The sequence below is a fragment of the Lynx canadensis genome, chromosome E1, assembly GCF_007474595.2.
Source record: "Lynx canadensis isolate LIC74 chromosome E1, mLynCan4.pri.v2, whole genome shotgun sequence".
Lineage (NCBI taxonomy): Eukaryota > Metazoa > Chordata > Mammalia > Carnivora > Felidae > Lynx > Lynx canadensis.
Window position 1 is genome coordinate 57,558,425 of NC_044316.2, and position 27,964 is coordinate 57,586,388.

At 56.9% G+C, this 27,964-nt stretch overlaps 1 protein-coding gene across 5 annotated transcripts in view; it reads right to left on the bottom strand.

The window, feature by feature from the left end:
• RBFOX3 (RNA binding fox-1 homolog 3) overlaps positions 1-27,964 on the bottom strand; it is a 419,860-nt gene that overhangs the window by 105,588 nt on the left and 286,308 nt on the right. For all 5 annotated transcript variants that reach the window (XM_032591117.1, XM_032591119.1, XM_032591116.1 and 2 more), the window contains exon 4: positions 16,066-16,105. The gene's annotated coding sequence lies outside the window, so the exon portion shown is untranslated. The remainder of the gene's footprint in view (positions 1-16,065; positions 16,106-27,964) is intronic.

Consider the following 27,964-nt stretch of genomic DNA (forward strand, 5'->3'; position numbering starts at 1 on the left):
AACCAACGGCCTTTGCAAAGGATGCAGCCACGGGGCCTCTGGGCTCACCCTGGCCCCAATTCTGCCTGGAGCGGGAATGGGGTCTGCAGGACTCAGCAGAGCTTGACCACAGCTGTCCTGACCCCCCAGTGGCCACTGCTTCCCTCCCCTGTGGCTGCCTGGCCTCTTTTGCGGACTCCCTGCCCGACCTCCGGTCCTGCCGCCCAGAGTGAGCCCCACGGCCCCTGTTCCCAGTTCAGTCCCACCCAGTGAGGTCCCCTGGACCCTTGAGAGCTTCCCTGGGGAGTCGGGGATGGGCTGTAGCCCGGGAGGAAGAAGCTGCTGGACAGGCTGAGCGGCCTGGAAGAAAGGCCGAGATGGGAAGCTCACAGCCTGGGAAGTGCTCAGTCTGGAGCCACTGGGCTGGGCCCAGGGGAGAATTTCTCCCTCAGGAGGAAAGCACACAGTTCACAGACATTTCCAGACCACGTCCGTGGGAGCCTGGAGGCCAGAGAGCATGTGAAAAATATTCTGGTGCACCCATGCATGTACGTGCACGTGTATACACCAGGCCTCTCCTCCCAGTTCAGTCCCACTTAACTGGAAGGATGTGTTTCTCCTTGCCCTGCAGCGGGGGCCCTTCCTGCCTTGCCTCCCCACGGACCCTTTCCTAGGGCTGGCTGAGACCCCCACTCTGATCTCTGCCACGGACGGTCATTTCCTTCGCCAAGAGGTGCATGGCCAGCCAAGGGGGGAGGGAGTGGGTGTGCTGGGTTGGGGGAGCTTCCTGGGTTTCCTGGCTCAGAGCCCTGGGGTGTCGGCTGAGGGCTCACGTTTATTTCCCCACCGTTCTTTCCAAGATCCAGTTCCCCAGTTGATTTTGTAGCTCAGAGAGAAGGGGACGGAGGCAGGAGCCCAGAAGATGCGTGGCTGGGTGTGCGTGGTCTTGGGAACCACCTGAAGTTTGCGCTGGGGACCCGCTTTCCCCCAAGGCCGGGCTGGGAGGTGGGGAGAGGGGGACAGACAGTGCACCCCATGCAGGGGGTTCAGAGTCTCCGCCCAGCTCCCCCCACCCCACCCCCTCCACCCCACAGGCAGCACTTGGCGGTGGCTGGGGTCACCCCTGAGCCCAGCACTCCCCGGCTGGGCACTGGGGAGAGGCGCGGAGGGGCCCCTTCAGGCGCTGGGAGGTGGGGGGAGGCTCTGTGCGCTTCTCAGCATCTCAGCCCCAGGTCTGCCGGAGCCGAGAACACAACCCAGCGGGACACGCTTGGTACATACCCAGAAATACATCATTTCGGACCCCTGGCTCCAAAGCAGGCAGGCTGGCGGAGGCGGGAGGAGGCCCACCGGGTGGCGGAGGCCGCATCCGCTCCGCTCCCGGCACACTCAGTCCAGCGGGCACTTGCCGCGGGGTTAAGAAGTGCCGTTCTCCTCTCTGCCTCCCTGTCGCTGTGCTGGCCGCCAGTCCTCTCCCCCCGCCTCCTCCCCTAGTTTATTTCTCCGGGTGTTCAGCTCCGTGCGGGCCCTGGCGTCCGTCCGGGTGGAGCGCCCCTGCAGGGGCCCCGGGAGGTTCCCTGGGGGGGGGGGGGGGGGGGCGCGCAAGCTCCCCCAGCCTAACAACTGGATCCCCGAAGGGGGACCTTTCCTGAGGTTGGACAAGTTGACTGGGGGGCGGAAGGGGAGGGCCACCGTCGGGAGAGGGGAAAGCGCAGCTGTTAGTGTCATCCAAAAGTCCCTCTCGGCTTCAGAGGGTGACAAGATGGGAGCTGGCAGGGACAGAGAGGGGAGGCCTGCCCCACCCCCAGCCCCAAGTCTGGGAGGGGGGAGGGGGAAGGGGGGAGGGGGGGAGGGGGAGAACGGCTTCCACTGCACACGTGGCGGCCTCCCCACCCCCGGCGGCGTGCAGAGATGAGGCCAGCCCAGTGGAGTGATGTGTTGGAGCAGGTGCCACAGGGCAGGGGTGCTGGGGGGTGGGGCCACCCCCATGTGCGGTGCCCACATCTGTCCCGCCTGTTTTCCACGCTGCCTTCCCCGTTCACCCTTATGCTGCTGGCCTAGAGGCCTCGGAATCCAGCCCCCCTGGGATCCCTGCTCCGCTGTCCATCACTTCAGGCCAGTGCCCTCTGTGGGCCACAGGCCACCTAGGGACCTGGGCCTCTCCACCCAAGCCGCCGCCCCCTCTTTGAAGGATAGAAAGGAGGAGAAAAAGGAAGCCAATCAATCTTGCTACAGTTCTTAAGGTCTCTTCCAATTAGGGAAACTGAGGCCTAGAAGCTGCGTACGGGGACGGGGCTCCGACGCACTGGAGAGTGATACCAGCTGGGCGAGGGGTGGTGGCCGAGAGAGGGACGTGTGTGCTGGTGCCTTCGGGCCAGGAGAGGATAAGATCCACCCCTGACAGCTCAGCACTTCTGCCCGCAGGGTGGCTTTTGGCCCGGGGAATGTCAGAAGCAGAAGGCTCCCACTCTGCGAAGGCCAGCTTTGGGAAGGTGGGGGGCACAGGGAGGTTCGTGACTGGCCTCAGTGGGGACCACCCCATCTGTGCCCCATCACCCCCACCCCAAGAAGGCCTGGCTGAGCGGGAGGAGGGCTGGACGGGGAAGGAAGAGGAGGAGTTTGGTGGCCGAGAGCCTCTGGCCCAGCACCCTGGCTACCGTCCGAGGCCCGGCCTATGGCTCCCCGGCTGGGTGAGCCTAAGGGGGGCGCCAGGTTGGAGAGAATGGCATCAGACTTTAGGCACCTGGGATTGGCAGGATGCTGGGCACGGGGAAGGGGCTGGGGGTGTGTGTGCTTACACTGCACTCTTTGTTTCCAGAACCCTTCACAAGCTGCAAACACTGGGGGTCGGGAACGCAGTTAGAGGAGACCAGATTCCCCGGGGACCCGCTGCCTGATCTGCAGCAGGTCTAACGGTCTTCTCAGGCCCCTGGGGGCGCGCCAGCACTTAGGGGCCGGCCCAAGCCAAGCAGCGGGCCTGGCCAGAGGGTCCAGAGGCCCAAGGGCCAGCAAACCCGGCTCTGCCATTTCCAGCTCAGCTCTGAGCTAAGCCAGGGTGACAGCACCATCCCTGCTCCCAGGCTGTTTCAAAGATCAGAGGAGATTGACCAAATGATCAACAGTCAAATGACACGCAAAAAAAGCACGCTTGTACCACTGGAGGCTGAGCGACCCAGGAGCAAGACGTCGGAGCCGAACGGGTCCCCTGTCTCCCTGTGGCTTGAGGAAGGTCTGGCCCCCTCTGCTTTTCAAAAGGCCAGAGCTCCAGCGACAGTGAGTGAGCAGTGCCCACACCCACCCCGCGTCCATGGGCCTCTTTCTCCAGCTCCTGGCCGAGGCAGATGAACAGCCACGCCCTGTGGACACAGCTCCGGGCTGCCACCTGGTCGTGTTTCCTCTGGGTGTGTCCAGAGAGGCTGTGGAGCTGGGCTTTGGGCTCAGAAAGCTCCCAGAGACCACATTGCCCACCGCAGATGGTCTCGAGCCCCCGTCCTTACTTTCCATGGCATCCAGCCCGCTCACGTGGCCTCGTCATTGAGTTTGGACTTGCTGTCTCTGCCCTGCGCAGAAGGGCGGCTCCTGGAGGTCGGGGGGCTCTGCCACACCTGTCTAGCCAGGCCAGCTGGCGAGGAGCTGGGCACACAGCAGGTGCCCCTGAAAGGGGGCTGAGGGCACAGAACTTGAAGAAGTTCAAGGCTGCGCTGCCTTCAGCGGGGGTGGGGGGGGGACCTCCTCGTGGAGAGACAGCAGCGGTCACCTCTCCTGTCCGGGTCTCCCAGCCAGTGTCCGAGGGAGAGTTTGGGGCTCCAGTGCTGGACTTTGCACACCACACCTCTGGGGAGCGAGTGGGGAAGTCCGTCCCTGTAAGCGCTTTGACTGCTCGCCCTTTCTCCCATGCTGGTCCAGCCCGGGGAGCCTGACCGTGCTGACAGCGGCTTCCCCGAACAAGCCACGTGTCTCCTGGCATCCTCCGAACCCTGGGGCGGCCACACCATCGCCCTTTCTGGAAAGTGGCTCAGACGGCGACATCTCACAAACAGGGCCTGTTGCTGAGTTAACCTCCAGGATGCCTGCTGTAAAAGCCCACACCCGTGTGCACACGCGGAAACGGAGGAGCCATGTGCACACAAGGAGCTGCAGGCACAGGTGTGCATGCCCCCCCCCCCCCCCCCCAGCGCACGGGTCCCTCTCTGCACACACGCATGTGTATACTGTGCACGCACAGCCACGCCCCCACGCCAACCCTTCCCCATAAACGTACATCAGAGTGCCACCCCCGCCCCTGCCCCCGCCCCCGGCAGGCCACTTCCACACATGCCCTGGAGGCGTTCAGCTGGTCAGCTGCTGGGGGACGTCTCTGGGCCCCGCACGGAGACGTGGCTCCGCACCTGGGCTGGGCGGTCACATCTGCCACAAACTCAATCCACGGCCCTCCAGGCGGGCGGCATGGACACAGCATCCTCCGGTCGGAAGGCCAGCCACTGGGAGTCAATGATGGGGGAAGGGCGAGGGGAGGGGCTGGGAGCAGCTCCCCCCACCCGGGGGCCCAGGCAGGGGATGCTAAGGGCCGCCGCGAATCTCCGAACCGTGGGCACATTCCAAGCTCTGCGGCTCTGCGGCAGTGCCCCTCCAGCACGGCAATAAAGCCAACGACACTTTCAATAATTCAGCAGCAGGAGGGAGGGTTTAGGAAGGGAAAACCCACCTCAGCATTGGGGGGGGGGGTGAGAGGAGCTGAGCAGGTGGTGGGGGGGGACAGCAGAAGGAAGCAGGGAGGGCAGGCTTGACCTCAGCCTCCCTCCCGTCTGCCGGCCCCCTCTCTGCGTCCTCACTGAAAGGGGGGCTTCCCACACAGTGACACGTGCTGGCCGCTGAGCACCGCCTCTGGCGAAGGCCCGAGAAGTCACCGGGCTGTCCCCTCCCGACACAGAAACGCCTCTGCAGGCCCCTGAGGATGAGGAGGGAACGGAGGTGGCCCACCCATCACTGCCCGGCTGTCTGCCCTGGAAAGCTGTCCTTCATGCAGCCCCCCGAGATCTGCCCCCCAGGACTGGTCTCATGGACCTTAGTGGGTCTGAGGCCCCCCTTGTCTTCTGCAGGACGGCCCTCAGATACCGGAGGCCCACCAGCTGGCTGCCCCAACTCGCCTCCTCTGAGCAAACAGCTCTCACCCCTACGGGATGTCCCTTGAACGGTCCCCCGTGGCTCACGGCAGCCACCTCCAAGGGGAACCCGACATTCCTCGGAGCCTCCAGCCGACCAACTCGGTCCTCCGGGGACGTGCCTTTTCCCATGCAATCCCAACAAAACGGGCTTCTGAGGGCAGCCGTTGATGCTTAGGGTGACCACACCCTCCCGTGAGCCCGGGACACTCCTGGTTCGCACCGTGAGCGTTAGTCATGCCCTCAGTTTGGATGCTAAGTTATTGCTCACTGTCCTGAACGCGTCCCCCCCGCAACGTTATCTAAAGTCGTATGTGGGGGCGCCTGGGTGGCTCAGTCGGTTAAGCATCCGACTTCGGCTCAGGTCACGATCTCGCGGTCCGCGAGTTCGAGCCCCGCGGCGGGCTCTGGGCTGATGGCTCGGAGCCTGGAGCCTGCTTCCGATTCTGTGTTTCCCTCTCTCTCTGCCCCTCCCCCGTTCATGCCGTGTCTCTCTCTGTCTCAAAAATAAATAAACAATAAAAAAAATTAAAAAAATAAATAAAGTCATATGTTGACCGTCACCTCTCTGCGCGGTGGTGTTTGGGGGGGTGTTTGGGGGGGTGTTTGGGGGGTGAGTCACAAGAGAGCTTGCTTCCTGCCTCAGCTGCCCGCCACGTGAGGGTACGACGGTCTGCGGTCTGGCGGATGCCTTCACGGGACCTGACTGCACCAGTCCTGGGGTCTCGGACTCCAGCCTCTGGAGCCGTGTTTCAGGCCACCCGGTCTGCGGTAGTCCGAGCGGACTGGACAGTCCTCTTAATTATACCGAACTCACCATCAGTTAAAACCCCCAAGTCTCCTTCCTCTTATACTCATCTGTTGTAGTTTTGGACCCAGGAGCAAGATTTTACACTAATTCTTTAAGAACATTTTTTTTTAATGTTTATTTATCTTCGAGAGGACGGTGCGCGAGCAGGGGAAGGACAGAGAGAGAGACAGAGGGAGAGAGAGAGAGTGCAAGCGGGGGAGGCAGAGAGAGAGAGAGACAGAGGGAGACACAGAATCCGAAGCAGGCTCCAGGCTCTGAGCTGTTAGCACAGAGCCCAACGCAGGGCTTGGACTCATGAACAGAACCGCGAGATCGTGACCTGAGCTAAAGTTGGACGTGTAACTGTCTGAGCCACTCAGCCGCCCTTTACATTGATGATTAAACGTAGTTAAATTTCCTCTCTGCTCCCAGCCAGTAGACCAGGCCAACTGTTACTTATTCCTCTCAGCTTCAGATTAACTAGAACCCGGTCATCATGCCTATCACATGCTTATGTGAACCACTGATAAAAATCATCACTAGGGTGGGGTTGAGAACAGAGGCCAGTGGCCCACCTCTAGGGACATCTCAGGAGCCAGCATTCTTCAGAGGTAGTCATTCAGACAATCCTGAGAGCACCCAACCAACCATACTGTTATCCTGTCCTTGATTAGAAGAGGGGATGGTCAGGCTGGACCTAAGGGGGGAAGTGATCCTTAGTCCAATCTGGAGGAGTCGAGGAAAAGAGCCCCAAGGCTCTCCTAGGAGAGGGAGTACAGGCTAAGGCTCTGTCATAGGATGTGCCTGGCTCTTCAGAGAACGGGCCAGGTGGCCCGGGAGCTGGAGTCATGAGAACGAGGGGGAGCAGTAGGAGAGGTGGTCAGAGGAGTGATGGGGCCAGATCACATGAGGTCTTACACGGGAGGGTATTGTGAAGACTTGGCCTTTCTCCAAGAGAACTGGGAGCCGTTGGAGGATGTGAGCGCTGGGGGAGGGGCACAGTCCAACTTAGACTTTAAAAGCAACCCCCATCACCCCTAGTAGTACATTCTTTAAAAAGACGGGGAGGACCTGGTGTCTAAGGAGGAATATTCGAGATCCTCCCGCCATCCTGAAGATTTCTTTAGAGCCAGTGCCCTCTGGGGAGCAGGGATGACTTCTTGGCCTGACGGGCAGCCCTCTCTTCTCCTCCCAACCTTGACCGAGAGAACATGTGCTGTGTCTCTGACGACACCAGGCACAAACTGACAGGCTGCTGGGGCGGGAGGGCCCCGGGTCTGGTGTCACTAGGACCTGGGCTCCCGTTCCAGCTCTGCTGACTCACTGTGTGGCTTTGAGCAGGTTACTAGACCTCTCTGAGCCTCAGTTTCCTTTCTGGCAAAGTGAGGACAACCGCATTCACCTTTCTGGATGGTGATGGGGCTGAAGAATCACCAGGGGAAAGGGCCTGGTGCCTAGGACTGTTTGACACACGGCCGCCATTCTAGACCCAATTACGGGGATTTGCAGGCCTGTGGATGAGGGGAAAGCTGGTGTGACACTGGGGAGGGGGAGGAGAGTGAACACATTCGCCGTGACACCGGAGAAGGAAAACTCAGACTCCGCCAGGGTGTTCAGGGGGCCCTGGGACCCGGCCGGCCTGGGGGAGCCTACTGGGCATCCTGGGCGGTGACCTCGCGGCCTCGCTCTGCTCCCGCCCTCGCTCCTCCGTCCGCCCCCCCCGCCCCCTCTCCCTCCAGCTCATCTGCAAGTGCCAGCGAGCTGGCAGGCTGGACACCTGACAAAGAAGCCGTGGAGATTTCCCGGTCCTGGCACAGACCGCCAGCCCGGTGTGCCGAGTGCCGGCAGAGGAATAACGAGGTCCTGAGAGACGGAGGCTGCAGGCCGAACAGCAGAGCAAGGGAACATCCACAGACGCGAGGTGGGCCTCCGCTTTTCCGTGGTTTTCCCTTTGTTCCCACAGGCCTGCCGGAGGCGGCCCCGGCGATGTCAGAAACCAAGGAGGCCCCCCCGGAGGAAGCGACCATTTGATGGAGTATCGGTCTGATTGGTTCAGCGTATCCCCGGCACCTAGCACGGCGCCTGGCGCGTAGTAGGTGCTCACGGCACCTGCGCTGACCGGGTCACTGGTGCTGCACTGGGCCTGTCCCTTCACGGGAAGATCAGGCGTGGGAGTGGGGCCCTGCCGGTCGTCTGCCGGCTGGGGTGCGACGGGGAGGGTGGCGTGGAGAGGCGACCTAATCATAAATGAGTACTTACTACTACGTAAATTCATAACTTTTCAGAAAAACCATTCCTAAACTGCTTAACGCAAATGTGAGGTCGCTGCGGACTCCAGGGTCTGCTGTCCACCTGCAGCAGTGGGAGGCAGGAGCCCCCGTGGGCCGTGGGGTGGGGCCGAGGACAGAAGCAAAGTGCCAGCAAGGCATCTTGAGCAGCTGGAGGGATGCAGGGGGTGGTCCCGGTGCCCAGGTGAGGGCGGGGAGGACCCAGAGGCAGAGGGAGGAGTGGCCAGGCCCTCTGTGCTGATTTCTCCTCTCTAGCCACATCGCCGAGGCCAGGGAGGTCCCAAATCACAACCATCGCATCATTAGCGACCTCTACTCTACTGAGGGGCGAACAGTCACAGACACTGATTTTAGCCATCGGTAGGAATAAAATCCGCCTTCTTTTCAGACCACCCCCACGGAGACCACCTGTCCTCCTGTCAGTCGCAGCGAGGGCCGACAGGACCAAAAGGCATCAGTGTGGGCAGCCAGGCCGGCCTTCCCTCCATCAAAGGCACACGTCCAAGTGGCTGGACTTGCACGGGCCTCTCCCATCACGGCTTCTGTCTTAGGAGGATCACGCCGAGGCCTCCCCTCTCTCCCCTGGAGAGCCCTCTGTGCGCCCCCGGGCATGTGCCTTGGGCACAGCCGTCTGCCCTGGAGCAGGTGGGGCGGCTGTGAAGTCAGAGAGAGAGATGTGTGTCTTGCTCTCTGCACCGTGACCTGCCTCCCGCTCCCTGAAACCGGATGATAAATTACTCTGCCCAAGCGGAACACGCCCGGACAAGCCTCCTTTCCAACTGTAATTAATACCCTGGGGAAAACACAGACTCGGGGTTTTCATACTTCCGCACAAACACGCGCGAGCACACAGGCTCTTCTCTCTGTCACCCTACCCGATCCCCTCTCAAATATTTAGTGTCCTGCCTCTTTTGCAGGTAGCACGAAACCACCCAGCTGGATACATCCTGAAAGTCAAGGGAGGCATCGGGGACCCTTTCCAGTCCCTGTGACACAGGACTTGGGAATTTTCTGGCACGCGGTTCTCCTGTTGCTCATGCGATGCAGCTTTGGCCTTAGCGGAGTCAGAAACGGCCGTGGGTTTGGGTGAACGCTTTGTGGTCAACATTTTTGGGCATCTCCCCCTACCCTTTTCTTTCCATCGTACAGCCTAGCTGATGCACTAGTCCAAACACACATGTGCGTGCATGTCAGAGAGCTCCGAGCATCTGATACTCCCAGAAAAGCTCTATAATGAGTGAGGAGCTTTGTAGTCCCATGAAACTAGAGAGCCAACCACCCTGACAATGAGAATGCTTTCTCGAAGGAGAGGAGAGCCCTCATGGGCCGGAGATGGGGGGTGGGGGGTGGAGTCTGTGTCCCATGCTGGTCAGTTGGCTCCTGTGGCATGACAAGTGGAGGCACCTGTGACGGAAGCTCAGACACTCAGTTTAAGAGACCCACACTCTTACTGGGAACCTCAACTTTGCTCAAGGAAAATTCTCAGCATGAAACGAAGCCTGGATAGTCAGGGCTGTGGTCTTGCCTCAGCCATTGCAGCATGAGCCTGGGCAGATCATTTGCCTGTCCTCGGCCTCAGTTTCCCCATCCATAAGATGGACCCTGCTGGGAGGGTCAAACGGGATAACACGGGTCGGATGTGCTGACAGCAGTCTGAGGCCCTTAAAGGCTGGAAAGTGCCGTGCACAGATAAAGAACGTGGCTCTGTCCACACCCAGGTTGGCAGAGGGTGGGTGAGGGGACTGGGATTCTGAAGAATGAATAGCCTGGGCCTCGGATGGGTCCTCCTCCCTGCTTGGTTTCTCTTGTTAGGGCAAAGAGGACTCTGTCCCCAGTGCTCTGTGGCACGCTTACACAGAGAGGCGGCGGGGCTGCTGGGAGGCACTGGTTCCCTTCTCTCCGGGTTTCTGACCTCCCCTACCACCGAGGTTTTGAGAGCCTTGGAGGCATTGTTCCCCCTCCCTTATTCTTTACCATCAAAGCGTTCCGGAAAAGAGGCTCCACGAAGAGCGCTCTGCAACCATCCTTCAAGAGCTACGCTCCTACTGTCTGTTGCAGCTTCCTCTGCATTGAGGAGAAGGAGGCCAATCTCAAGACAAACGGAACAACAGCACTGGTCTGTATGCTCGGACCACGTGTTCCCACGAGCCTCCAACCAGGGCTGGCTGAGGAGGGAAATGGGGATGAGGGCTGGCAACGGACCCGTGTGTCCCTGGGGCTGCCTGCATGTGTGTGCGCATGGGCGTCTCCAGACCACATGTGACAGGATCTGAGTTCAGACAGGAGAAAGTTTCCACTTCCAGTCGAGATGGAGGAACGGGGACTGAATTACTCTCCCACCAGGCACAGTGGCAAACAACTCAGGAACGGTTTTCAAGACACAGGACCACACACTGTCCTGTCCGTCGGCAAGGACAGTGATCCCTGAGAGGCGGGAAACCAGTGAGGGGAGCCCCCCATGGCTCACTGTGTGCAGAACTTCTAGGCTAAGACTCAGGGACCACAAGTGGAGCCCGGTGGGCTCCCTGAGCGGAGGAGTCAGGGCTGAGAGTCCAGGGACACCAAGGTGGCTGGAGTTGCAAAACAGGGGGCTGGAGAGCGGGGAACTGGACAGAGGGAGACCCTGGAGAACCAGAGAGGGTCCCTGTGAGTGTCCAGCCGAGTACTGATCATCCTGTACATTTGAGGAAAAGCCCTGAGGCTGAGGAAAGAACCACATGAACGGTTAGGGGAAGCCGTGCTCAGCATGCACACGGGGCCAGGAAACGTGTGTGTCCCCACCAGCCTCACTGGAGCCCTTCACGGTTCATGGAACAACGGGTAGAACGCTCAGACGACCTTGCCTTGGTAGTGGGATCACTTGATGGGGACTAACCATGCCTCGGGCCCATCCAGCAAACCTTAGCAGTAAGATCTGAGAGGAAGGGATCAAACTGCTTCTGAGTAATTTAACTGCATCCCAGAATAAAATTCGAGGATATTTATAGGAATAGAAGTAGCCAGCACCCCGCAAGGTAGAATTTACAATGTCCAGCATCCAGTCAAAGATTACCAGGCACACGGGAAATGAGGAGAAAAAAAAATCAATCATTCGAAACTGACCTGGAACTGACACATATGTTGGAATTAGCAGACAAGGGCGTTAAAACAATGATAACTATATTCCACGTGTTCCAGAAAGTAAGTAGAGACATGTAAGATATTGGAAAATGTGCAAATTCAACCTGTAGAATATGAACTACAATATCTGATGTGAAAAAAAATACACCGGATGAAATTAATGGCAGATTAAACACTGCAGGAGAAAATGTTAGAAGGAGCCAGGGAAACAGGACACATTCTGTACAGAGGAACAAAGATGAAAATGACAGCAGGCTTTGAGACCACGGGAGCCGTGAAGGCCCTGAACCTTTGCAGCACTGAAAGAAAAAGCACCTGTCAACCCAGACCTCTGCACCCTGCAAAAGTGTCTTCCAAAATGAAGTTGAAATAAAGACTTTTTCAGATACACAAACACTGAAAGAATTTACCACCGGCAGGTTGGTGCCGTATGTAAGAAATACTGAAGGGAGTCCTTCGGAGAGAAGGGAAATGACACTAGATGGAAATATGGATCCACACAAAGGAATGGAGACCACCAGAAATGGTAGCTATATGGAAAAACACAGGAGAGCTTTTTCTTATCACTTAAATCTCTTTAAAATACGACTTACTGTCTAAACAAAGAAATACAAATAGCGTTATGTTGCAAGGCTTATAACATATGTATATAAGACCAGGATGGAGAAATGGAAGTATGCTTATACTGTATGTCAAGTGGGTTAACAATTATTTGAAGGTAGGTGGGAACCAGCTTAAAAAACTCATAAACTCTAAGGCAACCATCAATATAACAAAACAAAGAGCGATAACTAATAGGTCAGTAATGGAAATAAAATGGAACACAGTAATTTTAAAAACTCTGTTCAAAAGACAGCAAACAAAAAAGAAAAAAGGAAATAAAGAAAAATAGGAAAACAGGGGTGCCTGGGTGGCTCAGTCAGTTAAATTTCCTACTTCAGCTCAGGTCACGATCTCACAGTTCATGAGTTCAAGCCCCGCATCGGGCTCCATGCTAATGGGGAAGGGACTGCTTGGGATTCTCTCTCTCTCTCTCTCTCTCTCTCTCTCTCTGTCAAAATAAATAAATGAACTTAAAAAATAGTAAGTGATCGACTCGTTTCAAGTTTGGAAATCTAATTCATCTGATTCACAAACTGAAAAAGCACCTATCATTTCAATAGACACAAGAAAAGAGTTTAAGAAAACTCAACATCCTTTCTTAATAAAAACCGATAAAAACTCTCAGCACGCTGGCGATAGACGCGGAATGAAAGGGAACCTATGAAAAACCTACAGCTAACATGACAATTAGTAGAAGAATTACTTCCCCTTTACTATCAGGAACAAAACAAGGGTGTTTATTCTCATGACACTTCTATTCAACGGTGTCCTAGAGGTTCTAGCTGGTGGAGCAAAAACAAAGCAACAGCAACGAGTAAAGACATCAAGATTGGAGAGGAAAAAGTAAACTTGTCTTTATCAATGGATCATCTGTATCAATGTGATCGTCTGCAGAAAATATGATGAAATCCACAAAAAAGCTACTAGAACTGGCAGGTAAGCTCGATAAAGATGTGGAACTCAAGATCAACATACACACGGTTTTAAAAAATGACTACACACTAGCAAAAGTCAGAAACGGAAGGAAAAATACCATTTAAAGTAGCCATAAAAAATATGAAATACTTAGGGTAAGTTTGACAAAAGTTGTGCAAGACCCACCGGCTGAAAAGTACAAACCACTGTTGAGAGAAGTTAAAGAAGTCTTAAATAAATGGAGGGGCATAACTTGTTTATGAGGCAGAAGACTCCATATGGTTAAGATGTTAATGATCCCACCCCCCCTCCCCGGCCAGCCAAGTGATCTATAGATTCAATGCCATCCATATGGAAATTTAAGGGGCCTAGAGTAGCCAATACAACTTTGAAAAACAAGAACAAAGTTGGAGGGTTAACATCACCTGATTTCAAGATTTATTACAAAGTTATGATAGTCATGACAGTGTGCAATGGCACCAAGACAGACTACATATAGATCAAAGGGATCAGGTCATATGACAACAGATTTTTGACAAGGTTGCAAAGGCAACTCAAAGGAGAAAGGATGGTCTTTTTATAAGTAATATTGAAATCAATGCACAGCTTCAGTTCAGAAAAATGACCCTCAACCCATACCTTGTACCACATGCAGGAAGGAACTCAAGATAAACCAGAAACCTAAACATAAAATCTAACACCTACAAAATGTCTAAAGAAAGTACAGGAGAAGAAAATCTTTGTGAGCCAGGGTCAGGCTAAGCTTTCTTAGATACAACATTGTAAGTATGATCGTAAGAACAAATGGATAGACTGGAATTTATCAAAATTTAAAACGCCAGCTCTTCCAAAGACACTGTTACGCGAGTAGAAAGACAGATCAGTTAGGAGGAAATGCCTGCACAGCATGCATCTGTAAGGGACTTGTATTCAGTATATATAAAGAACTCCCCAAATGCAACAGTACGGAGACAACTACCCAATTAAAAAAAACAGGCAAAGGTTGGAAAAGACACTTCACTGAAGATGATGGACGTCAACCAACCACATGGAAAGATGTCCAGCATCACTCATCAGCAGGGAAATGCAAACTAAACCACGATGAGACACCACCCCAATGCCCATCATAATGGCGAAAATTACCACAGCCAACGGCACCAAGTGTTGGAGAGGATGTAGAATAATCGACAAGTGTTGGAGAGATGGGTGTAATTCCCGCACGTGGCCGGCGGGCAGGCGAAACGGTACAAACACTTGGGAAAAACACTTTGACGTTTACTTAAAAAGCGAAACACAGGCTCACGATGAACTCTAGTCATTTCGCTTGTGGGTGTTCTACCCGAGAGAAAAGAAGGCATGTGTCTCACAAACACTTGTACGGGAATAATGCGTAATAACCAAAAAGCTTGGTGTCTTTCCAGGGGTGAACGGAGAAAACACGCTGTAGTGAACTCACAGCATGGAACACCGCTCGGCAACAAAAAGGCATCAGCTATTCACACACACCATGACCTGGGGGAGTCTCAGAATACTTATTCTGACAACAAGAAGGAACGCATACGGTATGATTTTATCTGTCTAGAACGTAGGGAATACACACTGTTCTAGAGCGACGGGACTCATGCAGATCAGTGTTTGCCAGGAAAGGGGACTGGAGAGCACGGAGGAAGAGACAAAAGATACATCCTTCGAAGGAGACTGATGGATACGTCCAGTATCTTGACTGTAATGACGACGTCAGGGGTACAAACAGGTGTCAGAACTTAATCAAATTGCACACTCTAACACGCGTAGTCGATTGTGTGCGCAGACTTGGGTAAAGCTGTTCAAAAAACAAACGTGCAAAAACCTGAGCTTACGAGGCAGACAAATCGCTGTGTCACCCCTTAGGAGGTGGATTCCTTGACCTACACACAGACTCATCTGAGGACTCCTTTGGTCGTTTCTCTGTAAAGTAAGACTCGGTTTACAAAATGGCACGTCCAGGAGGCCCTGCCTTGCGAGGGGGAGACCTCGCCGATGAGAGCACGAGGCCCACGCCAGCACACTTTCTTCGTCTCCCCCCAGTCGAACTGCATCGGACGCTGACGGACAGCCCCCGGCCCCTCCCAGGGGACCCTGTCATGCACGGGAACAGGAGCCTTCAGCTCTGCCTCACTGTCCCCGTCCCACCAGTGAGCAGGGCCAGGACTGCCCTTTCCACGAACCCGGGTGGCCCTGCGGTGACCAGCTTCTAGGACACAGCTCCCTGGCCATTTGGACAGTGCCCACTTTTGAGGCCAGCGTGTACTTGGGGGTAAAAACAATACAAAAGAGACCACCAAAAGGAGGTTCCGGTGTTTGGCTCAGGCGGACATCAGACCCCGCCACCCAACAGCTTTGTTTTGCCTTTTGGATCTGCAGAAAACGCTGGGCTATCTTGGGCACAAGGCCTGAGACCCAGGAGCACTGCCCTCAACCCCGAGGAAGCCAGCGGGGAGCCCAGGGTTACAAACACATGGCGGACCTGCACTCTCTAATCTGTTCACAACAGATAATACATCACAGCTACGATAGAATTTTCTGCAAAGTCAAATTCTACAAGCGAACCTTCGAAGGAGATCGGCTGCAGGCGGGTGATGGAGGTTTGGCTGCAAGGAGTGCGCAGACCGAGGGCTGGGGTCATGGACCGGGGATTGGGGTCAGGAGGGTCCGGTCTCCCCCACGAGGGTCACCGCTGGGACCTGAGCCGATTCTGCGGCCCCCTCCCCGAGGAGACTGGGCCACGCGGGGACATGCAGCACCCCAGGCTCCGAAGGCCAGGGGAACGCGCATCTGTGCGTCAAGTACCTGGGGTCGGGGGTGGGGGCAGAGCAAAGGAGGGGGGAGGAGGGACTGTTTCTCTGGCTGGTGGCAGTTGCTAAGCAATGTCACCCATAAACACACTCCTGTCCCCTCATTTCCCTTCTGGCTCCTCTGGTCCCCACACCTGCCTTCCCAGCACAACTCGGGCTGGCGCTTTGGGGGACAAGAGAGGACACGCCATCGAGTGCGAAGCAAGTCAAACTCTCCATTCTCTGCCCCCCCTCCCCCAGCCCCCTCCCTCCAGTGAGCAGGAAGCCCCGGAAACCCCTGGCATTCAGCAGCAGCAGCACCCAAGACGTTCAACATGCTCACATCTGTCAAAAACTATTCAGGAAAAAAAAAAAAACAAAGAAAGTCTTTATACCTTTTATTCAGCCAATTTTTCCCGAGGCACTGTGGGCTCTCTAAGAAAAGAAAAAGAGAGAGGAGAGAGAATTACAATCAATGTCGCCACCGTGCATCTGGTTGCTGGCTGCTATTTGCTCACTGACTAGTCAGGTCTGGAGGAGGGAGCGCTGCCTCCCCGGGAGCCGAGGAGACCTGCCCAGGAGAAGCCCCTGTGCCGCGTGCACCTGCAGCGTGGCCGGGAGCCCACGTCTGGTTTAACGAAGACAACGGAAAACAGAACGCCGTGGGCCTGGGGTCCAGATTTTCCTAACCCGTCTTCTGCGTAACTCTGGGGACACTCTCGTGTGTTTTCTTCTGCTCGCCCCAAACTCTGGGTTTCCCTTTCCTCTTCTTCCCCCCCCCCCAACCCCAGCACCTGGTTCTGAGGTTACCTGCACACAGAGACTTTGCCGACTGATGGAGGTATTTAATCCCAAACCGGGACCTCCCTCCGCCCCCCGCCCCCGGTCACTCTGCTTGGATCTCTTCCCACCTCCGATGTCACTCATGGCGGGTAGATCTATTCTAATATCAGTCAAAGTAGGAAGGGAGGTAGGAGCATTCTAAATCCCACAAACACACGACTTCAGCAGTGACTACACGTTGTGTGGAATTGTGTGATGTTTCCAGGAGCTTCCATGTATTTACTCATTTTACGGTCCGGGGCCTGGGGCCACAGACCAAGGCACTTGCCTGAAGTCACAAAGCTGAGCTTGGGGGCCTGGGGACCGCACAAGTGTGTCTGGACCCCTAATCCTGCCTTCAGAGATTAGAAACGAGGGCTGTGCTGCTTTGGATGCTATGTCTCCCTCGCTCTCTGCCCCTCCCCTGCTTGTGCTCTGTCTCTCTCTCTCTCTCAAAAATGAATAAATATTTAAAAAATTGGAAAAAAAATAGAAATGAGGGGTGTGCATGTGTCCACTATGTGCTTCTTCTGGACATAAATTTTCCTTATTTATATCAATAAAGTTTCAGAGTTTTTTTTTAAAGATTTTCATTCTTTTTTTTTTTTTTCAACGTTTATTTATTTGTGGGACAGAGAGAGACAGAGCATGAACGGGGGAGGGGCAGAGAGAGAGGGAGACACAGAATCCGAAACAGGCTCCAGGCTCTGAGCCATCAGCCCAGAGCCCGACGCGGGGCTCGAACTCACGGACCGCGAGATCGTGACCTGGCTGAAGTCGGACGCTTAACCGACTGCGCCACCCAGGCGCCCCTAAAGATTTTCATTCTTAAGTAAGCTCTCCACCCAACATGGGGCTCGAACTTACAACCCCGAGTTCAAGAGCTGCACACTCCACAGATGGAGACCAGCCAGCTGCTCCTTGTGTTGCATAATTATATGTGTACGGATTGTGTACATCTTGTTACTTTTTTAATTTCTATGATTTTAATGTTTACTTACTTTTGAGAGAGAGAGAGAGAGAGACTGAGCATGAGCAGGGAGGGGCAGAGAGAGAGGGAGACACAGAATCGGAAGCAGGCTCCAGGCTCCCAGCTGCCGGCACAGAGCCCCATGTGGGGCTCGAACCCACGAACCGTGAGATCACGACCTGAGCCAAAGTCGGACGCTCAACCGACTCAGCCACCCAGGCATCCCAATGCACATCTTTTTAAATTGTGGCAAAATGCTTGTAAAATTCATCATTTTAACCACTTTACAGCGTACAAGCCAGTGGCATTAGGTACATTCACATGGTTGTGCAACCAGTATCTGGTTCTAGAACTCTCTGTCACCCTGAAAGGAAACTGTATACTCATTAAACAGTCCCTCCCCCTTCCCTTCTGCCCTGCGTGTGTGTGTGTGTGTGTGTGTGTGTGTTTTAAACTTATCATAAACCAGAAAAAAAAAGCAAGCAAAAAGCTTCTAGAATCCAAAGGCACCCAGACAGGGCCTCTTTCTTGAGATGGAAAAAATCACTGTCGTTTACCATCGTCAACATGGTCCTGAAGAGCAAATACAGACAACTATAGCCTCACTCAGCCCTCATGACCCTAAGGAGGGCGCACTGTTCTATCCTCCCTTTTCACATGAGGAAATGCGTGAATGGGCAAAGCAGCGGCACCCCCAGTCACCGGGACGGCTGGTTTCCTGGGGGGCAGGCTCCCACTGCCCACACTCCCTCTCACCCACTAGAGGAAGGTGCCCTTCTCGGCGGGCAGTGAACACTTAGCTGCACAGAGCCCGCCTGACATGCTGTTGGAGCTGGTGACGATCACCACGGCTGGGTTTCGTGGCGGTCTCCCCCCACCTCCCCCCAGGGACCCCAGCCTCAGCAGAGAGGCCTGTGGGCCAAGGTGGGGCTCACACGGTGGGGAAACGGGCGTTGAGGCGGCCCGGCCGCAGCCTGGTTGCTGATTGGCGCGTTCCCTCTCCGGCACGGTGGCAAAAGCCACTTCTAGCACGTTTGCACACGCGGCTCACGGAGGGACTCTGAGGAGGGGCAGGCGTGATCGGAAGGCCCCGCCAGACGAAGGCGTCGTTACAAAATGAAATGGATTGAATCAATCCACTCGCATCAACCGCTGCCTTCAGTTGATTTGGGGGTTTTCTCATTGTTGACTTTTTTCTCGGTTTCTTAAAGTGAGTTTTCCTCCCGATTCAATTTAGTTCCATTTAATCCAATCCATCCAGCCCCGGTGAGCAAACAGCCCAGAGCGCAGGTCTGGGCCAAGTGCACGGCACGGGAGCTGGGTGAGAGGAGTCTGCCTCCCCGCCCCGCAGTCGGAGGGTCTGGGGTACAGGACCGCGCCTTGCCCGCCCTGCGTCCCTCCCACCCGACAACTCCCACGCCTCCCTCTGGATCCTCTGCTCTCCAGGCTCTGTGCCCAACCCGCAGATTTCCTCTAAGTGCCGGGGACGCTGGGCCCCGGGATCTGCAACAGGCAACACCAGCACAGGTCAGGGCGGGCAAGGCAGTCCCATCCTTACCCGCCAGCCTTGACCTCCAGGCTCCTCGAACAGTCTCCGAGTTCCCCGAAATGCCTCTCACTGTCCCGAGTGTCCTCGTCTGGGCAAAGCAACAACCATGTAGTATGAGCACCGGCATTACACCTGCCGCGTCCCCGTCGGGAGACTCAGAGGCTGGGACCCGCGTCCATCTCCAAAGAGCCTCTGTGTTTTTGAAAAATTCAGAACCAGAGGGATGGTTGGAGGGCCCGCTGAGCCTGATGCCTCCAGCGTCCGTGGCACACGGAGGGCAGCCCTGTCTTCCCTGAGCTGCAGGCCAGGCCCTTCCTTGTCCTCTGTGGGGGGGAATGAGCTCTCCCCCACGCCACGCGGCGTGAAAGGGAAGCGGTCCCCATTTAAACCGACTCCTGCTGTGGTCCGGCCACACTCCAGGTGTGAGCCAGACAAGGACGGGGCCTGCCTTGCATTTCTGGGACGAGCAGGGGCTCCCCACCCGCCCCTACTCTAGCACGTCGCCCACCCCGCCCTACCACCCGTCCTGGGGGCGAGGGACGGAGAGGGAGGGAGGCCCCCCCCCCCCCAGCCTTGCTTGATGACGCCCGAGGGCAAACTCGTGATTCTCGGCCTCTCTGTTAGCAAACACTGCTGTCCGCCGCTCAGCGGGATAATCAATTATGGTGATTTTTGCCTGGATGATCAGGTTCCTAGAGGAGCACAGCTCATCAGGCCAGGGGTGCTGACTTCCCCACGTGCGTCTGTGGAAAGCCCCTTCAGCAGAGTCCAAACAGAGCGAGACGCATTCACCGAACTCGGAGGGTCCTCGCCCAGCCCACCCCCACCGCGACGGCCTCCACACCACGTCTGCGGAGCCATGAGACGGTGGTGACTCTGCCGGGCGGGGGAGGGGGGCATAGACTGCCCCCCCACCCGTAGGCGTGGGAACTCCCACTGTCCGGCACGGCCTCCCGCACTTGACTTCAACCCCACCTGCAGAGCCGGGCTCGGGGCTGCCCCCCAGGGAGGCAGTGGACGTCTGCTGAGTGAATGAATAATTGAATGAATGAACGAACGAAGGAACGAACGAACGAACGAACGAGGCAGTAAGCATTTGCCTCCAGGGACCTGAACTGCACTACCGTTTAGAAGAAGGGATTGGGGGGCACCTGGGTGGTTTAGTCAGTTAAGCGTCCAACTTCGGCTCAGACAATGATCTCGCGGTTCGTGGGTTCAAGCCCCACGTCGGGCTCTGTGCTGACAGCTCAGAGCCGGGAGCCTGCTTCGTGGATTCTGTGTCTCCCTCTCTGTCTGTCCCTCCCTAGCTTGCACTCTTTCTCTCTCTCTCAAAAATAAATAAACACTAAAAAGAAAAGAAGGGACCGGGTCCTTCTAGAGTGATCTTTGCTCTGGGGGATCCCTGTCGTGGACGCGATTCACCCACCCACGGAGACCCTTCCCCGTCTCCCTGCCTGCTTGGACCTCCCTGCAGCCACCAGCTCCCAGAGCACAGCCTCGCCCCAGCCTCCGTCTAGTCCCCTCCACGCCGACCCCACGTGGGCTTCCCTCCCCAATTCTCCTCCTCCATCCAAATGACACAGGTGACCCCTGTGTCCCTGCTTCCTTTGGTACATGACACGTTTTGTCCTTCAGAAATTAAACTCCGGCTCACGGGCATTGCCCTTGTCATGAAAAGAACACGTGTCCATTAATAAAACCAGGTTTTAGTGTGGATCGTGCCAAACAATTTGCCAGACACGCGCCCCTCAGGTTGAAGTACAGACCCTGCCCGCTCGCGACGGCCCTTCGTTTGCCGTGGACTCCCCGCTGGGCAGGAAACGGAAGGATGCGGAGAAGGCGGAACACGGGTTCGTGACCGGCTGGGACTCCTCTTCGCTAAAGGTGCCTTTCTAGTCACCGTCTTGGGTCTTACAGATTGAGCATCGACGACGCACCGGACACAGAGTGCGCGTTACAAGCCCCGAATGAGCGCCACGAGGTGGGCGATGTTCTCCCCGACGGCCGGGTGAGAGAGGGGCGCTCGGATGTTCATCCCGGTCCACTCCACCTTCGTCCCAGCCTCCTGCGCTTCTGGGGAAGGGTGCTCGGACCGCCCGTCATTCTGGAACACCTGTGCTCCTCAGCTCCAGGGGCAAGAGTCAGCCGCAGGTGCCTTTGCTCCGGGGTGGGGGGGAGAAGCGGCCTCTCCCTGAGGTGGGTCCAGGAGGGAAATGTTTGCCCATGCTGCCGGTGACGACAGACCCAGTTTTGAAAATGTTCCTTTCTTTATATATTTGAGAGAGTGAGAGAGAGGGAGGCAGACAGAATCCCAAGCAGGCTCCACATTCAGCGCAGAGCCTGACATGGGGCTGGATCCCCCCACCCCACGATCATGACCGGAGCTGAAATCAAGAGTCAGACGCCTAAGTGACTGAGCCCCCCGGGCGCCCCCGACAACAGACCCGTTTTTGCAGGAGGAGGCTCCGATGTCTGCAGCAGGGAGAGGGGGTCTTTCTGCCAGAACATGGCGCACGTAACAAAATGCCCCGGCCTGGGCGGCTTGAGCAGCGCCGGAGGCAGGGAGGTCCAGGGTCAGGGTGCGGGCCCATTCGGGTCCCGGCCGGAGCCTGCTTCCTGTCTTCCCGCTGTCCTCACCTGGCGCGCACCCAGCGAGCTCTCGTGTCTTCTTACAAGGACCGTAATCCCAGCCTCGTGGTCTCATCCGACCCTGTTCACCTCCCAAAGGCCCCCTGGTGCCATCACGGTGGGGGGGGCAGATGTCAGCCGGAGCACTTGAGGGACACACTCATTCAGTCCGGGATGCACGGCGGGCCCGCTTTTGCTTTGCTTTTCTCCTTCTGTGTTTTCCACACGCGCAGGGACAGCACTGGTTTTTTTCACAGGACAGACGCCACTGGTGTTGAATGTGTTGCAGGGGTGCAGCTGCGGGTGGCGGGAAGGGCCTCGGGGGGGGGGCCCTGCCCACCCCAGGGGGTGCACCTGCCCTCCTGGAGAGGAGGGGGCTGGGGGTGGCTCCGGGAGGCCTGCCTGTCCTCCGTGACTCCTGTCATCTCACCCGGGATTTTATTAAATGGCCCGTTTTGTACTCTCTCTCTCTAAGGGGAATTGGAGGTGAAGGGCGCAATTTTATAAATAAAAAATTAACTGTGGGTGGCTTAAACATGACTTTTGATGATGGAGATCATGATGTTAGAGCCACTTCAATTTAAAGGTTTTTTTTTTTTTCCTTCTGAAAAGAAATTCACCTTTGGAGAGGAGAGGAGAGAGGAGGGGAGGGGAGGGCGCCGGCTCACATCTCAGAGGCCTCAAGCCACTGTGGGAGGGACTGGGAAGTTCTAGCAGGTTCTGGCCATCGGAGTTTTGAGCCCACAGCCCACACAGGCCTCAGGGTGGGGCCAGCCCCTGAACGGCCCCCTCAGGGCAGGGCAGGGGTACGGTCACTCTGTGTGGTGGCAGCCTGGATCCCTCTCCCAGGAAGCCTGGCGGGGCTCAGGGCCTACCCGCCAGAGCCCCCGCTACAAGGTGTGTGCCCTCAGGCCGGAAGTCCTGTCCCAGTCCGGCCCCGGCGATACTGATCCGCTGCTGACACTCACCGAGTGCACACGGGTAAAGCCCACCCGGCTGAGTAGTGAGTCTCCTGGTCCCAGGACACGAGCAGAGCAGCTCTGCCTGTGCGTACACCCTCCCACCTGTCCCCCAGGCCCTGCCTTCCTCTGACCTGCTGTGGCCAGCGGGCTCCCCTGGCTGTGTTGGGCTCGCCAGGCCCAGCCCAGTGGCCCGGAGCTCTGCACGGCCCTGGATACCGTCGTCACATCACTCCTGCTAGATCTGGGGGGATGGGGTCTGCGGGCACCTTGCCCTCGCTGGGAGGGGCCGTGGGGGGAGAAGCTTCTGTGCTTGGCTGAACTCAGCACGGATCTGGGAAGTGAAGGGGGCTCACTGGTCACAGGACAGGTGACACCCGCAGCCGAGTGGCATTTATAGCATCCACGGTGTCCACAGGCACTACCGAGTACCACCCTCTTGCCCCGGGTGGGCCAGGGGTGGAAACTGAGGCCCAGAGAGGGAAACTCCCCAAGGTCGACAGAGTCCAGAGACTCCGCTGTGGGCACGGAAACTTCCCTGGGCCCCCGAGCCCTGGAGAGGAGGCAGGCGGGCGGGCGTTCAGCTTCTTCCTGAAGGGCTTTCAGCAGGCACCCCCGCTGACCAGTCCAGCATCGGGTTGTTTCGATGAGTCTGCAGGACCCCACGGGCCGATGGCGCGCGGACAAGATGCCAGGGGTACCGGGTGGAATCGCATCCCCCAGAGACACATGTCCACCTGGAACCCCAGAACGGGATTCCCTTATTTGGGAACAGGGTCTTTGCAGGTGTACTTAAGGGTCAAGATGGGGCCGCCCTGGATTAGGGGGGCTCTAGCTGCAATGAGTGTCCCTCTGGGGACCAGGAAGGAGAAGACACCAGGCACAGGGGACAGGCCGTGGGACGACGGAGTCAAAGCCACAGGGACACGGCCACAAGCCAAGCACAAGTCTCAGCCACCAGGCGCTGGAAGAGGCGGGAAGGATTCTTCCCCTAGAGTCCCTGGCTGGGGTCTGCTGGCCCCCAGGCTGTGAGAGAATAAAGCTCCCTGGTTTTAAGCCCTCAGGGCGTGGTGATTTGTGTCAACAGCCCCAGGACAATAATCTTCCGGCCTTCAAATGCCTTACAGCAGCCAGGGCACAGCCCTGTTCGGGCCCTGGCAGCCCTTTCTTCCCCCTCGGTGACCACCCCCCCCCCCGACATTATTCCTGACATTCCAACCCCTGGGACACTCACCTCACTGGTGTCACACAACTGGACCCTCAGAAATCACCTTTTAGAGAGAAGGACCTCAGGAGAACTGTTATTCCCCTGGGGGTATTTTGAATCTACTGTTTAAAAAAATTTGTTTTGGGTTTTTTTTGGGGGGGGAGGGGTTGTTCGCATTTTTTTTTTACTGCGGTAAAATATATATAACAAAATTTACAATTTTAGCCATTTTTAAGCGCAGTCCAGTGGCACGAGATACATTCTCACTGTCGTACAGCCATCCATCCGTTCACCCACCTCCGGAACGTTGCCATCATCCCAGGCTGAGACTCTGTCCCCATTAAACACTAACTCCCCGTCCCCCGTCCCGACCCCAGCCCCTGGAAATCTCTATTCTACTTTCTGTCTCTGTGAATCTGACAACCCCGGGGACCTCACGTGAGTGGAGTCACATGGTGTTTGTCTTTTTGTGACTGTCTGACTCCACATAACGTAAGGTTCCCGTGCTCGGTCCGTGTGGTAGCAGGTGTTACAGTTTCCTTCCTTTTTACAGCCGAATAATATTCTGTCGTGTGGAGGGACCACATTTTGGTCCTCCATTCATCTGTCGGTGAGCATGTGGGTTTGAAGACAATCATACAGTTGGCCGTGTTTCCGGTCTGGCCGCCTGCAAGTTTGGGAAACGACAACAAAAAACTGTGCCTGAGCCTTGCTAATTGAATCTCAAAGCCCCGCAGCTGTATTTTCCTGTCCTGTCTTTTCCGCTCTCTGATCTTGACTTCTATCTATGGACACACTTCCATCTTATTTCCTGTTGTTATGCAAATGGTACAAAATGGTCTACACAACACGATGGGGATAAAAGCTGCACGCGATGGCCGGCTGGTGGTCTCCCAGTCATTCCTGAGGCCACACGGGGCCGTGCACCGCCTGGAGAGGGCACCCCGTCTCCCAACCGCCCAGTCTCCAACGGTATTTATCGAGTCCGGCAGGAGGGGCACGGCGACGCGCGAGAAGGAGGACGTCCCCGCCCCCCGGGGGGCGCTGGGGCTGCGGGCCCTGCACACCTTTGCCGGCCTGGTTTCCTGGCCACGCTGGCATATGCCGGTGTCTGATTACGCCGACCAGGCTTTTCTTCTTCCTAACGCAAACCGAAGGGCAGCAGAGGCCCCGTCTGTGCCGCTCCCCGGGGAGCTGGGCGCCGCACGCCATGTTCCCTTCAACACTCAGCTGAAATGGAGTTCAGTGATGGCCATGTCTGGGCGGCTGTCCAGTCCCCACTTGGCTGCGGTGTCTTGGCGCCCGTCCCCTCTGTTTCTTTAAAAGCTGGCTCTTGAGTACGGACAGTCAGCCCGGGCTAGGTTCAAAGCCATGGTGGGGATGGGTCTCTGGTGCCAGTGAGTTCGCAAGGCCCGTCCAGCACGCCCTGCAGGTGCCCTGAAGGGGCACAGTGGAACCTGAAGATGCACGGCTCCTCTCTACGGAGCGAGGCAGGTCCGGGCTGAGAACTCATGGCCCCTGGGCGGAAGCGGTGGGTGGGACGCGTGGGGTTGGTGCTGCCCGCTTGTGTCCGTGAGCAGCGCCAGCAGGGGATGGGGAGGGCGGCGGAGACGGGCCAGGGAGCTGGGACGACGCACAGGGCGGACAGCGCCATTCAACACGCAGACGACCCGTGTGCTGGCCTCTTAGACGAGGCATGCTTTCTATCAATAATTTAGACATGCCCTTTCTCCTTTGGGAGACGGGCAAAATCTCATTTCCTGAGCAAATCCCCTAAGAAACCAACCTGTTCATTCCTCTAAGACTTTCAGAAATCTGTCTCCATCAACCCACTTACAAAAAACAAAAGAAGGTGATGGGTTGAGAGTGCTGAAAGCTGGGTGCTAGGAAAGCCGTCTGCGGAGTGCACGGCGCCCGCGGGCCCTGGGACCGTCCAGGACCACGCCCCCTCAGTCTGCCCCCTGTGCCCCCCCCCCCCCCCCCCACTGGCTTCTGTAAAGCGGGAGACACGCTGTTCCAATGTGAGGCAACAAGTAGAAAGTCACTCGTAGGAACAGAGGGACACAGGGCAGAGATTTCCATCTTGGGAAAAATCGGGGGATGGGGTGGCTGCAGCCTTCTCCAGCGTCCCACAGGGAAGAGAAAATCCCGGCGGTGCTGGGCGCGCACAGTAGGGCCAGGCCTGGTGTGCTCGTTAGACCTTTGGCAAGTGCTCAGCCTCCAAGTGCCTCGGTTTACTCTCCTGTAAGTGGGGTGAAGACAGTACCCACCCCTCGGTGCCCGTGGCTGGGAGGAGACAGCCATCAACGACAACGGGCAATAATGGCAGACCTGCTCACTGAGTTTGCAGCCGACCCTGGCTGAGTTTCACCCAAAGCGGAAGGGGATGGTGGGGCTCTCCCCCGCCCCCAGCCCCCAGTCCCCGACCACAGGGGAGGGAGGGAAGTTTGCAACAAACCCCCAGAAGGGGCCCCAAAGTGATGCCCAGGCTGACGGCTCCTTCCACCCCGGAGAGTGGGAGTCTAGGAGACTTCAGTGGGCTTCACCTGCACCCAGGGTCTCCTCTGTCCAGAAAGAGCACCACCTCACACGAGCAGGTTTACCCCAGAGGCAACACATTTCAAGCGAACACATTTCACGTATGGAGTCTGCACTGTGTTCTCTGTGGTTTAGGGAGCACGTTGCACAAATCGTCACAAGTCCTCCCCAAAGGGCTGCCGGATGGGTGCCCCGTCCCCGCGTACAGGTGGGGAAGCTGAGGCTTCTCCAGGTGGCCACGCCGGCAGTGGCCGGTGGCCTCAGGTGGCAGAAGTGTCACTGTCACGTTCTTTGGGGGGATGAGGCTGGAAAGGGCTGGTCGGGTGCTGACACACAGAGCAATTCAGCGTCCGGCCTTATTAGCCACGAGACCCAGCTCTGCAGGCCTTCTCGTCCAGGCTCAGGGCTCTGCAGGCTTGACCGGCGATCTGGGCGACCATGACCACTGCCTCATCCACCACTGGTGGACCCCTGCCCGCCGGGTCCTTCCTGTGAGCGGGGACCTGCCACTGGCAGGCTGGGGAGGGGTCTTCCTGCTGGCCCAGCCAGGGCAAGGCCCCCTCCCCTGGATTAGCAATGTCACAAGCCTCCGGCCTCTTCCCGCAGCTGACAAAGGACCGCTGAGACCTCTAAGCCACCTGAGCCCCGCAAACTCACTTCTGGAACCACCACGGAGCCTGGGCACTCGGCACCATCACTGCCACCTGGTCCAGCAGGTGTGCTTGGGTCTCCAAAGCCCCCGTTTGTGCTGGGGCTGCGGGCTGGTGCGGGGCAGGTGCTGGGAACAAGGCAAAGCCCACTTTCAACAGCCTCCCTCTGTTCTGCTCCAACCCTGCTGCATAACCAGGCCTTTGGTCTTCTGCGTCCTGATGATTTGACTTTGGGGCCTATCTGACCCTGACCCTGAAGGGACTGTCCCAGAGCTGGCTAATTCCTGAAGGACTGTGGCTTTAATGTGCAAACCAGCCAAAGGGAGGAGCCTCCATCCACTCGGGGCCACCTCCCCCTGCCCTCGTCTCCCCAGGGCCGGCACCAGACCACAGTCCTCATGTTCTGGAGCCCAGTGCGATGATTCAACTAGCCTGTCCTGTGCCTGTGCACCTGCCACACTGGTCCTTCCCATGGAAACCACAGCAGAGGCTCGTGCCCGCATTTTCCTGCTCCCTCTGCCTCCTGACCCAGCCTGGTGTTTCCCATGAGGGGTACCTCCTGCTTCTAGGCAACAGTGAGTACATAACAATCTGTATGACCGTCATTTCTGTGTCTGTGTGCCTGATTAAACAAATCCTGGGTCCCTTTAAAATTTTTTTAACGTTTGTTTATATGAGAGAGAGAGAGAGAGAGAGCAAGGGAGGGACAGAGAGAGGGGGAAGCACAGAATCTGTCAGCACAGAGCCCGACGCGGGGCTGGAACCCACGAACCGCGAGACCACGACCTGAGCCGAAGTCAGACGTTTAACCGACTGAGCCACCCAGGCGCCCCAAATCCTGGGTCCCTTTAAAGCACCTGCTGGTCTCTCCTCCAGGGTCTCAGCTCTTGCAGGGGGAGCCGGTTCTTGGGGGAGGGGGGGCGCTGAGTGCTTCCCCAAGGGCACGAGGAGTGAGTCGTGGTGCAGCTTCC